Genomic DNA, 13,977 nt, shown 5'->3' with positions numbered 1-13,977 from the left:
AAGCTCTATGTTGATAGTAAAACAAAAATATATTACAGAATAGAATTTTTTTATGTTTACATGAGATTGTCTTAATATAACATTTTAAATGTATCTATTGCTCAACTTGAAGTAAAGTGTTTAAAGCTATACTGTTCCCCTCTCCCACCAAAACCTTAGAGTTCACCTTCCTCTGTCATTATGGGTATCTGTGGGAAGAAAGTTAGAAAAGCACTACCTAGCCAGTCTTTCAGTGGCACAATCAGGACAAAACACAATTTCACTTAAGCCAAGGTACAGTAAGAAGTAAAGCTTCGTTACTAGGCTCTTGGCCAGGAACATCCTGCTAACCCTCCTGTCATCCCAGATGACTCTCCATTCAGGGGCTTCTAGCTCCATTCCTCTTACTTCAGAGTTGTCAGGCCTCACTCAGTTACTTGTAAGTTAACACTCTTATTTTACACCTAAAGATTCTAAGGCACAGAGAAGTAAATTCACTAGCTCAGGGTCTCACTAGCCAGGAAGTGGCAGAGCCAGGCCTAAACTGGAGCTTCAGACTCTCTATTTAGTATTCTTTCTACTTTATTACGTCAACTCTCTTTTTGGGCTGTTGTAACTTACATGAACTCAGTGTTTGCATTTGGTGCTTCCATGGGACCTTGAATTTGTCCTGTTTCATTTACGTGGTCATAGAGATTATCTAAAACCTGCTGAGTCCTGCCTAGCTATTCAGAGACAAGCTAAGTTTCATCATGATCTTTTTGTGGGTAGGGGGAAGACATGGTAAGACTGACATATTTTCGTTTCAGGTATAAAGCATAGTGATTCAACATTTGTATACACTGCAAAATGGTTACCACAATAAGTCTAGTTACATCTGCCATCTTAAAAGTTAACACAATGTTATGGCTATATTTTTTTATGATGTACATTATATCCCCATGACTTATTTTGTAACTGGAAGTTTGTACTTCTTAATCCCATTCACCCATTTTTGTCCTCTCCCCGGGGAGAGGGTTTTGTTTTGTTTCTTGGCTTGCTTGGTTTTTCACATTTCACATATAGGTGAAACCATATGGTATTTGTCTCCATCTCACTTACTCACTTAGCATAATACCCTCAAGGTCCATCCATGGTGCTGCAAAGGCAAGATTTCATCTTTTTTAAGGCTGAATAGTATTTCATCATATATACATACCACATCTTCTCTATCCATTCATCCATTGATGGATACCTTGGTTGTTTCCATATCTTGGCTGTTGTAAATAATGCTTCAATGAACATATGGATGCATACATCCTTTCAAATTCATGTTTTCATTTTCTTCAGATAGATACCCAGTAGTGAAACTGTTAGATCATAGCTCTATTTTTAATTTTTGAAAAACATCCATATTGCTTTCCAAAGTAGCTGCACCAACTTACATTCCCACCAGTGGTGCAGGAAGATTCCTTTTTTTTTTAAGTTTATTATTATTTTTTTTTTTAGTGTTTATTCATTTTTGAGAGACAGACAGACAGAAAGAGAAGGAGACACAGAACCTGAAGCAGGCTCCAGGCTGTCAGCACAGAGCCCAACACAGGGCTCGAAACACAATCCGAGATCATGACCTGAGCTGAAGCTGGATGCTTAACCAACTGAGCCACACGATAAAAGACCACAAGATAAAAAACATGATTATCTCAATAGATTCAGAAAAAATTGACAAAATTCAACATCCATTTGTGATAAAAACTCTCAACAAAGTGGGTATAGAGGGAACATACCTCAACATAATAAAGGTCATAATAACAAACCCATAGCTGTTATCATACTCAGTATTGAAACACTGAAAGCTTTTTCTCTAAGATCAGAAATAATACAAGGATACCCAGTATCCCATTTTGAGAGACACCCCAGTTTATTTGAGAGACAGAGACAGAGAGAGAGAACATGCATGTGTGAGGGGCAGAGAAAGAGGGAGAGAGAGAATCCCAAGCAGGCTCTGCACTGTCAGTGTGGAGCCCAAGGCGGGGCTCCAACTCATGAATTGTGAGATCATGACCATGAATTGTGAGTTCGAAATCAAGAGTTGGACACTTAAACGACTGAACCACCCAGATGCCCCCCTTCTTTTTAAGTTTAAGGAGGGTTCCCTTTTCTTCACATCCTTGCCAACATTTTCTATTTCTTATCTCTTTGATAATAGCCATTCTGACAGGTAAAAGGTGATAGCTCACTATAGTTTTGATTTGCATTTCCCTGATGATTAGTGATGTTGTGTATCTTTTTACATGCTCATTGGCCATCTGTATATCTTCTTTGGAGAGATGTATATTCAGATCCTCTACCCATTTTCTTATTGGATTGTTTAGCTTTTGTTTTGCTATTGAGTTTAGTTCTTTATATTTTTGGATATTAACCCCTTATTGATATATGACTTGCAAATATTTTCTCCCATTTTTTAGGTTGCCTTTTCATTTTTTAGATGATTTCCTTCACTGTGCAGAAGTTTTCTAGTTTGATATAGTCCTAATAATTTTTTTTTTGTTTTTGTTTCCCTTGCCTTTGGAGTCAGATCTAAACCACTACCAGCACCAGCACCAGCACCAGCACCAGCACCACCACAATGAGACCAATGTCAAGGAGCTTACAACCTATTTTCTTCTGGGAGTCTTATGGTTTCAGGTCTTACAATCAAGTTTTTAATCCATTTTTGAATTGACTTTTGTATATAGTGTAAGATTGTAGTCCATTTTCATTCTTTTGCATTTAGTTGTCCAGTTTTTCAACACCATTTGTTGAAGACAGAGTCCTTACCCTATTTTATATTCTTGCCTCCTTTGTCAGAAGTTAATTGACCACATATACATAGGTTTATTTCTGGGCTCTGTATTTTGTTCCATTGATCTATATGTTTGTTTCTATACCAATATTATACTGCTTTGATTACTATAGCTGCGTAATATATTCTGAAATCAGGGAATATGATACTTTGTTCTTTCTCAAAACTGTTTTGGCTATTTGAGGTCTTTGGGGTTCCATACAAATTTTAGAATTGTTATAGCTCTGTAAGAAATATCATTAGAACTTTGACAGGGATTGCACTGAATCTGTAGATTGCTTTGGGTAGTATGGAATTTTAATAATAACAATTCTTCTAATCCATGAGCACAGAATATCTTTCCATTTATTGGTGTCTTATTTCTTTCCTTAATGTTTTATAGTTTTCAGCGTACAGATCTTTCACCTCCTTGGTTAAATTTATTCCTACATATTTTATTCTTTATGTTGCAATTGTAGGTAGGTTTGTTTTCTTGATTTCTCTAATAGTTCATTATTAACGTACAGAAATGCAACAGATTTCATATTTTTGTATGTTAATTTTATATCCTGAAATTTTACTGAATTCATTTATTAGTTCTAACAGGTTTTTGGTGGAGTCTTTATGGTTTTCTCTATATAGTATCATGTTTCCTTCAATTAGTGACAGTTTTACTTTTTTCAATTTGTATGTCTTTTATCTCTTTATCTTGCCTAATTGCTAGGCTAGGACTCCCAATACTATGTTGAATAAAAGTGGAGATACTGGGTATCCTTGTATTATTTCCGATCTTAGAGAAAAAGCTTTCAGTGTTTCAATACTGAGTATGATAACAGCTATGGGTTTGTTATTATGACCTTTATTATGTTGAGGTATGTTCCCTCTATACCCACTTTGTTGAGAGTTTTTATCACAAATGGATGTTGAATTTTGTCAATTTTTTCTGAATCTATTGAGATAATCATGTTTTTTATCTTTCATTTTGTTAATGTTGTGTATCACATTGAGTGATTTACAAATGTTGAAACATCCTTGCATCTGTGGAATAAATACCACTTGATCATGGTGTATGATCCTTTTAATGTATTGTTGAACTGCGTTTGCTAATACTTCTTTTTAATGTTTATTTATTTTAACAGAGAGGGAGAGCAATAGTGGGGGAGGAGCAGAGAGAAAATCCCAAGCAGGCTTTGCATTGTCAGTGCAGAGCTGACTGCAGGGCTTGATCTGATGATCCAGGAGATCATGACCTGAGTCAAAACCAAGAGGTGGAAGCTTAACCAACTGAGCCACCCAGGCACCCCAAGTTTGCTAATATTTTCTTGAGGATTTTTGCATCTATGTTCACCAGGGATATTAGCCTGTTTCTTTTTTATCTTTCTTTCTTTCTTTCTTTCTTTCTTTCTTTCTTTCTTTCTTTTTTTTTTTTTTTGGTGGTATCTTTGTCTGATTTTGGTATGAGGGTATTGTCGAGTTTGCAAGCATTCTCTCCTCTTCAATTTTTTGGAAAAGTTTGAGAAGAATAGTATTAAATCTTCTTTGAATGTTTGGTAGAATTCACCAGTGAAGCAGTCTGGTAGTAGAACTTTGTTTGTTGGGAGGTTTTTGATTACTGATTCAATTTCCTTGCTAGTAATCCATCTATCTAGATTTTCATTCAGTCTCAAAAGACTATGTTTTTAGAAATTTTTTTTTCTAGATTGTCCAATTTGTTGGTGCATAATCTGTTCATAGCAGTTTCTTATCTTTTGTATTTTCATGGCATCATTTCTGATTTCATTTATTTGAGCCCTCTCTTTTTTGTGGCAAGTCTAGCTACAGGTCAACTTTTTTTTTTTTTTTCCAAAGAACCAGCCCTTAGTTTCATTGATTTTTTTTTCTATTGTCTTTTTAGTCTCTATTTCACCTATTTCTGCTCTATTTCTTTCCTTCTGCTAATGTTGGGCTTGTTCTTTTAGATGTAAAGCTTAATAGTTTATTTGAGATTTATTTTATTTCTTGAGGTAGAACAATTTTGCTATAAACTCCCCTCTTAGAACTGCTTTTACTGCAGCTCATAAATTTTGGTTTTATTTCATTTGTCTCTAGGTATTTTTTAATTTCTCCTTTGATTTCTCCCATGACTCAGTTGTTCAGTAACATGTTTAATCTCCATGTACTTACAATTTTTCATTTTCTTGTAATTTATTTCTAGTTTCATACCATTGGGATCAATAAAAAATGCTTGATATGATTTCAGTCTTCTTGAATTTACTGAGACTTGTTTTGTGGCCTAACATGTGATCTACCCAGAGAATGTTACATGTGCACTTGAGAAGAATGTGTATTTTGCTGCTTTTGGCTGGAATGTTCTGTATATATCTATTATGTCCATCTGGTCTAATGTGTTGTTTAAAGCCAATATCTCCTTATTGATATTCTGTCTGGCTTATCTATCCAGTAATGTAAGTGGGGTTTAAAAATCCCCTATTATTATTGTATTGCTGTCAATTTCTCCCTTTAGGTTAACATTTGCTTCATATTTTGGTGTTCCTATGTTGTGTGTGCAGATATTTATAAATGTTATATCTTCTTGCTGGGTTGACACCTTTATCACTATGCAGTGCCCCTTTTTGTCTTTTACTATAATCTTTGTTTTAGAGTCTATCTTGCCTGATATGAATATAGCTACACCAGCTTTTTGTTTCCCTTTACGTGGAATATGTTTTTCTATTCCTTCACTTTCAGTCTCTGTGTGTCTTTACTTCTGAAGACAGTCTCTTGGAGGCAGTCTTGTTTTTTGGTTTTTGTTTTTAACCATTCAGCCACTCCATGTCTCTGATTGGGGAATTCAGTCCGTTTACATTTAAACTTATTAGTGGTAGGTGTTACATATTGCTATTTTGTTGTTTTCTCGCTGTTTTCAGTCTTTGTTCCTTTGTCTCTGTGATTTGATGACTCCTTAATGTTATGTTTAGATTCCTTTCTCATTTTCTTTTGTATATGTACCAAAAATTTTTGCTTTGTAGTTATTGTGAGGTTCACATATATCATCATCATGTGTATATAACAGTCTGTTTTAAGTTGATGCCAACTTAAATCTGGACACATTTCAAAACTCTAAATTTTACTCCTCTCCAACATTTTATGTTTTTGATGTCACTTCTGCATCTTTTAATGTATCCCTTTGCTAATTAGAAGTTTTAGTTCATTTTACTACTTGTGTTTTTAATCTTAGTAGCTTTCTTAGTAGCACTATCTTTACTGTAGATTTACCTTTTTCAGTGAGATTTTTACTTTTGTAAAATGAGTAACATTTCTTTCAGCTTAAAGAAGTCCCTTTAATATTTCTTGTAAGGCCACTTTAGTAGTGATGACCTCTTCATCTTTTGCTTGTCTGGAAAACTCTTTATCTCTTTTTAAAATCTGAATGATAATCTTATCAGATAGAGTATTCTTAGTTGGAAGTTTGGGGTTTTTTTTTTGTCTTTCAGGACTTTGAATAGGCCATACCACTCCCTTCTGCTTTGCAAAGTTTCTGCTAAGAAATCTGATAGCCTTATGGGGTTTCCCTTGTATGAAACTTGCTACTTTTATGATTCTCTCTTTAACTTTTGACATTTTATTTACAATATGTCTTGGTGTAGCTCTCTTTGGGTTCATCATATCTGGAAATCTCTGGGTTTCCTGGACCTGGATATCTGTTTTCTTCCTTAGGTTAGGAAAGTTTTCAGCCATTATTTCTGCAAATAAGTTTTGTGCCCGCTTTTCTCTCTTTTCTCCTTCTAGGACCCCTATAATGCAAATGATATTCCACTTGATATTGTCCCAGAAGTTCCTTAGGTTATCTTCATTGTTTTAAAATTCTTTTTTCTTTGTGCTGCTCTGTCTGGTTGCATTTCATTCTTTATCTTCCAGCTCATGGATCCATTCTTATACTTCATTATATTGTGGAATCACTGTACTATATTTTTTGGTTTAGTTATTGTATTCTTCAGCTCCATGACTTCCGTTTGGTACTTTCTTCTCTTTGGTTTCTCTTTGTTGAAGTTCTCATTGTGTTCATCCATTCTTCTCCTGACTTTGGTTAGCATCTTTATGATTATTACTTCAAATTCTTTATCAGGTAGATTGATTATCTCCATATCACTAAGGCCTTTTTTTGAGGTTTTGCCTTATTTCTTTATTTGCAACAAATTTCTGTTTCCTCATTTTGCTTGACTCTGTGTTTGTATCTGTATATCAGGTGAAAAAGCTACCTCTATGTCTTGAAGGAGTGGCCTTGTATAGGTGATGATCCTTCTTGTTCAACCTTATCCTCTCTCTTGGTTGTTCCCCAAACCTTTTTGATTATCTAAACTGCCTGGTAGGTCCTCATTGTTGAAGGTGTGCCAAGACCAGTCAGTGATCCAAGCAGAGGAATATCATTTAGCACCTAGTTTCAAGCTAACTGTAAGCTAGGAGATCTGAAGGTGTCCCCTGGGCCACAGCTACAAAAACTGGGGCTCTAGACAAATATATAAGCTCCTCCCTGGGAAGTCTCATAGAACTGTAGTGAGGCCAAGGGTATGCAAAAGGATGGTGTCTCCCTGGGAGTGCCTACTTAGCCTCTAGATGTATGGGAAACCTGAAGCCTATTCCTTAGTCTGAAGCTCCAGGCTAAGTAAAGAGGCCTCTTTGACAGGAAAATTGGGGTTGTGTTTCAGTCTGCTGTCTGCGGAGTGTCCTGGGAGTGGTGTAGTGCCAATAACTGTCTTCCTGATTGTTATAGTCCCATAGATTTCTGGAACACCAGCACTCTGGGCCACCAGGACCAGGTAATCAAGGGATGTCTCCTGTGTAGGTTGCATGGGATGGCTTTAGTAAGACAGCTGTAGATTACAGTGAGTGGGGCACAATTGCCAGCTTCAGAAAAACAACAGAGCAGGGTGGAAGGGGCATTTGTAGGAAGAGAATGTCTTAACTGCATGCATCTGTTGCCAGCCCCAGCCAGGGGGAAGGAGAGTGTCACAACTGCCTATCCTCACACACTTTTGGTAGGGAGTGGGAGAACTCTATAACCACTTGTACTCACCCAACCCAGCTAGGGAGTGGAGGCATGCTGCAACTGCCCATACTCTCCAGCTTCAGCAAGTGCTGTGACTGGTCACCCCCACACATTCCAACAAGGTGCCACATCCAAGCTTGCCTGCTTGTGGTAGCAGACTCTTTGGAGAGTGCAAGAATGGCATCTGCCAATCCCTCCATCTCTGGGAGTTTCAGCTGTCCTGTGTCTCTCCAGTTGATGGCTCCAGATCATCAAGTGAAACTCTCGTGCACATAGTCTAGGGACTTCTCAAACTGCCATTTTTCACTGGGTCTCCAGGCAAGTAAGCCCACATGTGAGCCCTCCAAGAAGGGAATGTCATTTTTCTATAGCACTTCAGGAACCCCAACATCAGCCCTGTTGGTTTTCCAAGTCAGAGGTTCTGGAGGCTCATCTTTTCAGTATAGACCTCAGGGGCTGAGGTCCCCAAAGTGAGGGCAACCCCTCCTACTCCAGAAGAAGTGCCCTTCCAGTGAGACCCTCCCTATTGTTTGTCCCCAGACTGGGGATGGGGTTTTGTGTGAGACTTTGTCTCTGCATCTCCTACTCCTCTGTCTCAAAATGATCTTTTTATCCTTTGTTGTAAAAAGCAGTTCATCTAGTTTTCAGATGTTTTTCAGAGGGAAATGATCCATGAGTTCAGGATCTTCCTACCCCACCATCTTGGACTCATTCCTGCCTTTCCTCATAGTCATTTAAAAATAAAAACACAGGGGCATCTGGGTGGATCAGTCAGTTAAGCATCTGACTTTGGCTCCGGTTATGATCTCACTGTTCATGAGTTTAAGTCCTGCATCAGGCTCTGTGCTGACAGCTCAGAGGCTGGAGCCTGCTTCAGATTCTTTGTCTCCCTCTCTCTCTCTCTGCCCTGGGATCCCCACTCACATTCTATCACTCTCTCTCTCAAAAATAAATAAGCATTAAATTTTTTTTTATAAAACAATAACACATTTCATGGAAGTGTTGACTCACTACACTGTACACCTGAAACTAATATTACACTGCATATTAACTGGAATTTAAATAAAAACAAAAAAAAACTGTTGGTGAGAAGAAAATAATAAATGTATATTATAAGCAAAAAAAATGTTTTATTTTTTTTATTTTATTTTATTTTATTTTATTTTTTAATATATGAAATTTACTGTCAAATTGGTTTCCATACAACACCCAGTGCTCATCCCAAAAGGTGCCCTCCTCAATACCCATCACCCACCCTGCCCTCCCTCCCACCCTACCCTCCCTCCCACCCCCCATCAACCCTCAGTTTGTTCTCAGTTTTTAACAGTCTCTTATGCTTTGGCTCTCTCCCACTCTAACCTCTTTTTTTTTTTTTCTTTCCTTCCTTCCCCTCCCCCATGGGTTTCTGTTATGTTTCTCAGGATCCACATAAGAGTGAAACCATATGGTATCTGTCTTTCTCTGTATGGCTTATTTCACTTAGCATCACACTCTCCAGTTCCATCCATGTTGCTACAAAAGGCCATATTTCATTTTTTCTCATTGCCACGTAGTATTCCATTGTGTATATAAACCACAATTTCTTTATCCATTCATCAGTTGATGGACATTTAGGCTCTTTCCATAATTTGGCTATTGTTGAGAGTGCCGCTATAAACATTGGGGTACAGGTGCCCCTATGCATCAGTACTCCTGTATCCCTTGGATAAATTCCTAGCAGTGCTATTGCTGGGTCATAGGGTAGGTCTATTTTTAATTTTCTGAGGAACCTCCACACTGCTTTCCAGAGCGGCTGCACCAATTTGCATTCCCACCAACAGTGCAAGAGGGTTCCTGTTTCTCCACATCCTCTCCAGCATCTATAGTCTCCTGATTTCTTCATTTTGGCCACTCTGACTGGCGTGAGGTGGTATCTGAGTGTGGTTTTGATTTGTATTTCCCTGATAAGGAGCGACGTTGAGCATCTTTTCATGTGCCTGTTGGCCATCCGGATGTCTTCTTTAGAGAAGTGTCTATTCATGTTTTCTGCCCATTTCTTCACTGGGTTATTTGTTTTTCGGGTGTGGAGTTTGATGAGCTCTTTATAGATTTTGGATACTAGCCCTTTGTCCGATGTGTCATTTGCAAATATCTTTTCCCATTCCGTTGGCTGCCTTTTAGTTTTGTTGGTTGTTTCCTTTGCTGTGCAGAAGCTTTTTATCTTCATAAGGTCCCAGTAATTCACTTTTGCTTTTAATTCCCTTGCCTTTGGGGATGTGCCGAGTAAGAGATTGCTACGGCTGAGGTCAGAGAGGTCTTTTCCTGCTTTCTCCTCTAAGGTTTTGATGGTTTCCTGTCTCACATTCAGGTCCTTTATCCATTTTGAGTTTACTTTTGTGAATGGTGTGAGAAAGTGGTCTAGTTTCAGCCTTCTGCATGTTGCTGTCCAGTTCTCCCAGCACCATTTGTTAAAGAGACTGTCTTTTTTCCATTGGATGTTCTTTCCTGCTTTGTCAAAGATTAGTTGGCCATACGTTTGTGGGTCTAGTTCTGGGGTTTCTATTCTATTCCATTGGTCTATGTGTCTGTTTTTATGCCAATACCATGCTGTCTTGATGATGACAGCTTTGTAGTAGAGGCTAAATTCTGGGATTGTGATGCCTCCTGCTTTGGTCTTCTTCTTCAAAATTACTTTGGCTATTCGGGGCCTTTTGTGGTTCCATATGAATTTTAGGATGGCTTGCTCTAGTTTCGAGAAGAATGCTGGTGCAATTTTGATTGGGATTGCATTGAATGTGTAGATAGCTTTGGGTAGTATTGACATTTTGACAATATTTATTCTTCCAATCCATGAGCATGGAATGTCTTTCCATTTCTTTATATCTTCTTCAATTACCTGCATAAGCTTTCTATAGTTTTCAGCATACAGATCTTTTACATCTTTGGTTAGATTTATTCCTAGGTATTTTATGCTTCTTGGTGCAATTGTGAATGGGATCAGTTTCTTCATTTGTCTTTCTGTTGCTTCATTGTTAGTGTATCAGAATGCAACTGATTTCTGCACATTGATTTTGTATCCTGCAACTTTGCTGAATTCATGTATCAGTTCTAGCAGACTTTTGGTGGAGTCTATCGGATTTTCCATGTATAATATCATGTCATCTGCAAAAAGCGAAAGCTTGACTTCATCTTTGCCAATTTTGATGCCTTTGATTTCCTTTTGTTGTCTGATTGCTGATGCTAGAACTTCCAGCACTATATTGAACAACAGCGGTGACAGTGGGCATCCCTGTCGTGTTCCTGATCTCGGGGAAAAAGCTCTCAGTTTTTCCCCGTTGAGGATGATGTTAGCTGTGGGCTTTTCATAAATGGCCTTTATGATCTTTAAGTATGTTCCTTCTATCCCGACTTTCTCAAGGGTTTTTATTAAGAAAGGGTGCTGGATTTTGTCAAAGGCCTTTTCTGCATCGATTGACAGGATCATATGGTTCTTCTCTTTTTTTTTGTTAATGTGATGTATCACGTTGATCGATTTGCGAATGTTGAACCAGCCCTGCATCCCAGGAATGAATCCCACTTGATCATGGTGAATAATTCTTTTTATATGCTGTTGAATTCGATTTGCTAGTATCTTATTAAGAATTTTTGCATCCATATTCATCAGGGATATTGGCCTGTAGTTCTCTTTTTTTACTGGGTCTCTGTCTGGTTTAGGAATCAAAGTAATACTGGCTTCATAGAATGAGTCTGGAAGTTTTCCTTCCCTTTCTATTTCTTGGAATAGCTTGAGAAGGATAGGTATTATCTCTGCTTTAAATGTCTGGTAGAACTCCCCTGGGAAGCCATCTGGTCCTGGACTCTTATTTGTTGGGAGATTTTTGATAACCGATTCAATTTCTTCGCTGGTTATGGGTCTGTTCAAGCTTTCTATTTCCTCCTGATTGAGTTTTGGAAGAGTGTGGGTGTTTAGAAATTTGTCCATTTCTTCCAGGTTGTCCAATTTGCTGGCAAATAATTTTTCATAGTATTCCCTGATAATTGTTTGTATCTCTGAGGGATTGGTTGTAATCATTCCATTTTAATTCATGATTTTATCTATTTGGGTCATCTCCCTTTTCTTTTTGAGAAGCCTGGCTAGAGGTTTGTCAATTTTGTTTATTTTTTCAAAAAACCAACTCTTGGTTTCGTTGATCTGCTCTACAGTTTTTTTAGATTCTATATTGTTTATTCCTGCTCTGATCTTTATTATTTCTCTTCTTCTGCTGGGTTTAGGCTGCCTTTGCTGTTCTGCTTCTATTTCCTTTAGGTGTGCTGTTAGGTTTTGTATTTTGGATTTTTCTTGTTTCTTGAGATAGGCCTGGATTGCAATGTATTTTCCTCTCAGGACTGCCTTCGCTGCATCCCAAAGCGTTTGGATTGTTGTATTTTCATTTTCGTTTGTTTCCATATATGTTTTAATTTCTTCTCTAATTGCCTGGTTGACCCACTCATTCGTTAGTAGGGTGTTCTTTAACCTCCATGCTTTTGGAGGTTTTCCAGACTTTTTCCTGTGGTTGATTTCAAGCTTCATAGCATTGTGGTCTGAAAGTATGCATGGTATAATTTCAATTCTTGTAAACTTATGAAGGGCTGTTTTGTGACCCAGTATATGATCTATCTTGGAGAATGTTCCATGTGCACTCGAGAAGAAAGTATATTCTGTTGCTTTGGGATGCAGAGTTCTAAATATATCTGTCAAGTCCATCTGATCCAATGTATCATTCAGGGCCCTTGTTTCTTTATTGACTGTGTGTCTAGATGATCTATCCATTTCTGTAAGTGGGGTGTTAAAGTCCCCTGCAATGACCACATTCTTATCAATAAGGTTGCTTATGTTTATGAGTAATTGTTTTATATATCTGGGGGCTCGGGTATTTGGCGCATAGACATTTATAATAGTTAGCTCTTCCTGGTGGATAGACCCTCTGATTATTATATAATGCCCTTCTTCATCTCTTGTTACAGCCTTTAATTTAAAGTCTAGTTTGTCTGATATAAGTATGGCTACTCCAGCTTTCTTTTGGCTTCCAGGAGCATGATAAATAGTTCTCCATCCCCTCACTCTCAATCTAAAGGTGTCCTCAGATCTAAAATGAGTCTCTTGTAGACAGCAAATAGATGGGTCTTGTTTTTTTATCCATTCTGATACCCTATGTCTTTTAGTTGGCGCATTTAATCCATTTACATTCAGTGTTATTATAGAAAGATACGGGTTTAGAGTCATTGTGATGTCTGTATGTTTTATGTTTGTAGTGATGTCTCTGGTACTTTGTCTCACAGGATCCCCCTTAGGATCTCTTGTAGGGCTGGTTTCGTGGTGACAAATTCCTTCAGTTTTTGTTTGTTTGGGAAGACCTTTATCTCTCCTTCTATTCTAAATGACAGACTTGCTGGATAAAGGATTCTCGGCTGCATATTTTTTCTGTTTAGCACACTGTAGATATCGTGCCAAGCCTTTCTGGCCTGCCAAGTTTCAAAGGAGAGATCAGTCACGAGTCTTATAGGTCTCCCTTTATATGTGAGGGCACGTTTATCCCTTGCTGCTTTCAGAATTTTCTCTTTATCCTTGTATTTTGCCAGTTTCACTATGATATGTCGTGCAGAAGATCGATTCAAGTTACGTCTGAAGGGAGTTCTCTGTGCCTCTTGGATTTCAATGCCTTTTTCCTTCCCCAGTTCAGGGAAGTTCTCAGCTATAATTTGTTCAAGTACCCCTTCAGCACCTTTCCCTCTCTCTTCCTCCTCTGGGATACCAATTATGCGTATATTATTTTTTTTTAGTGTATCACTTAGTTCTCTAATTTTCCCCTCATACTCCTGGATTTTTTTATCTCTCTTTCTTTCAGCTTCCTCTTTCTCCATAACTTTATCTTCTAGTTCACCTATTCTCTCCTCTGCCTCTTCAAGCCGAGCCATTGTGGTTTCCATTTTGTTTTGCATTTCGTTTAAAGCGTTTTTCAACTCCTCGTGACTGTTCCTTAGTCCCTCGATCTTTATGGCAAGAGATTCTCTGCTGTCCTGTATACTGTTTTCAAGCCCAGCGATTAATTTTATGACTATTATTCTAAATTCACTTTCTGTTATATTATTTAAATCCTTTTTGATCAGTTCGTTAGCTGTTGTTATTTCCTGGAGGTTCTTCTGAGGGGAA

At 37.8% G+C, this 13,977-nt stretch overlaps 1 protein-coding gene across 1 annotated transcript in view; it reads right to left on the bottom strand.

Annotated features, from left to right (window-relative positions):
• Window positions 1-13,977, bottom strand: part of SYN2 (synapsin II) — a 201,409-nt gene that overhangs the window by 110,553 nt on the left and 76,879 nt on the right. The gene's annotated exons all lie outside the window — the stretch shown is intronic.

The sequence above is a fragment of the Panthera tigris genome, chromosome A2, assembly GCF_018350195.1.
Source record: "Panthera tigris isolate Pti1 chromosome A2, P.tigris_Pti1_mat1.1, whole genome shotgun sequence".
Classification (NCBI taxonomy): domain Eukaryota; kingdom Metazoa; phylum Chordata; class Mammalia; order Carnivora; family Felidae; genus Panthera; species Panthera tigris.
Note: the sequence above shows the minus strand (reverse complement) of the source record. Positions and strands in the feature narration are given on the sequence as shown.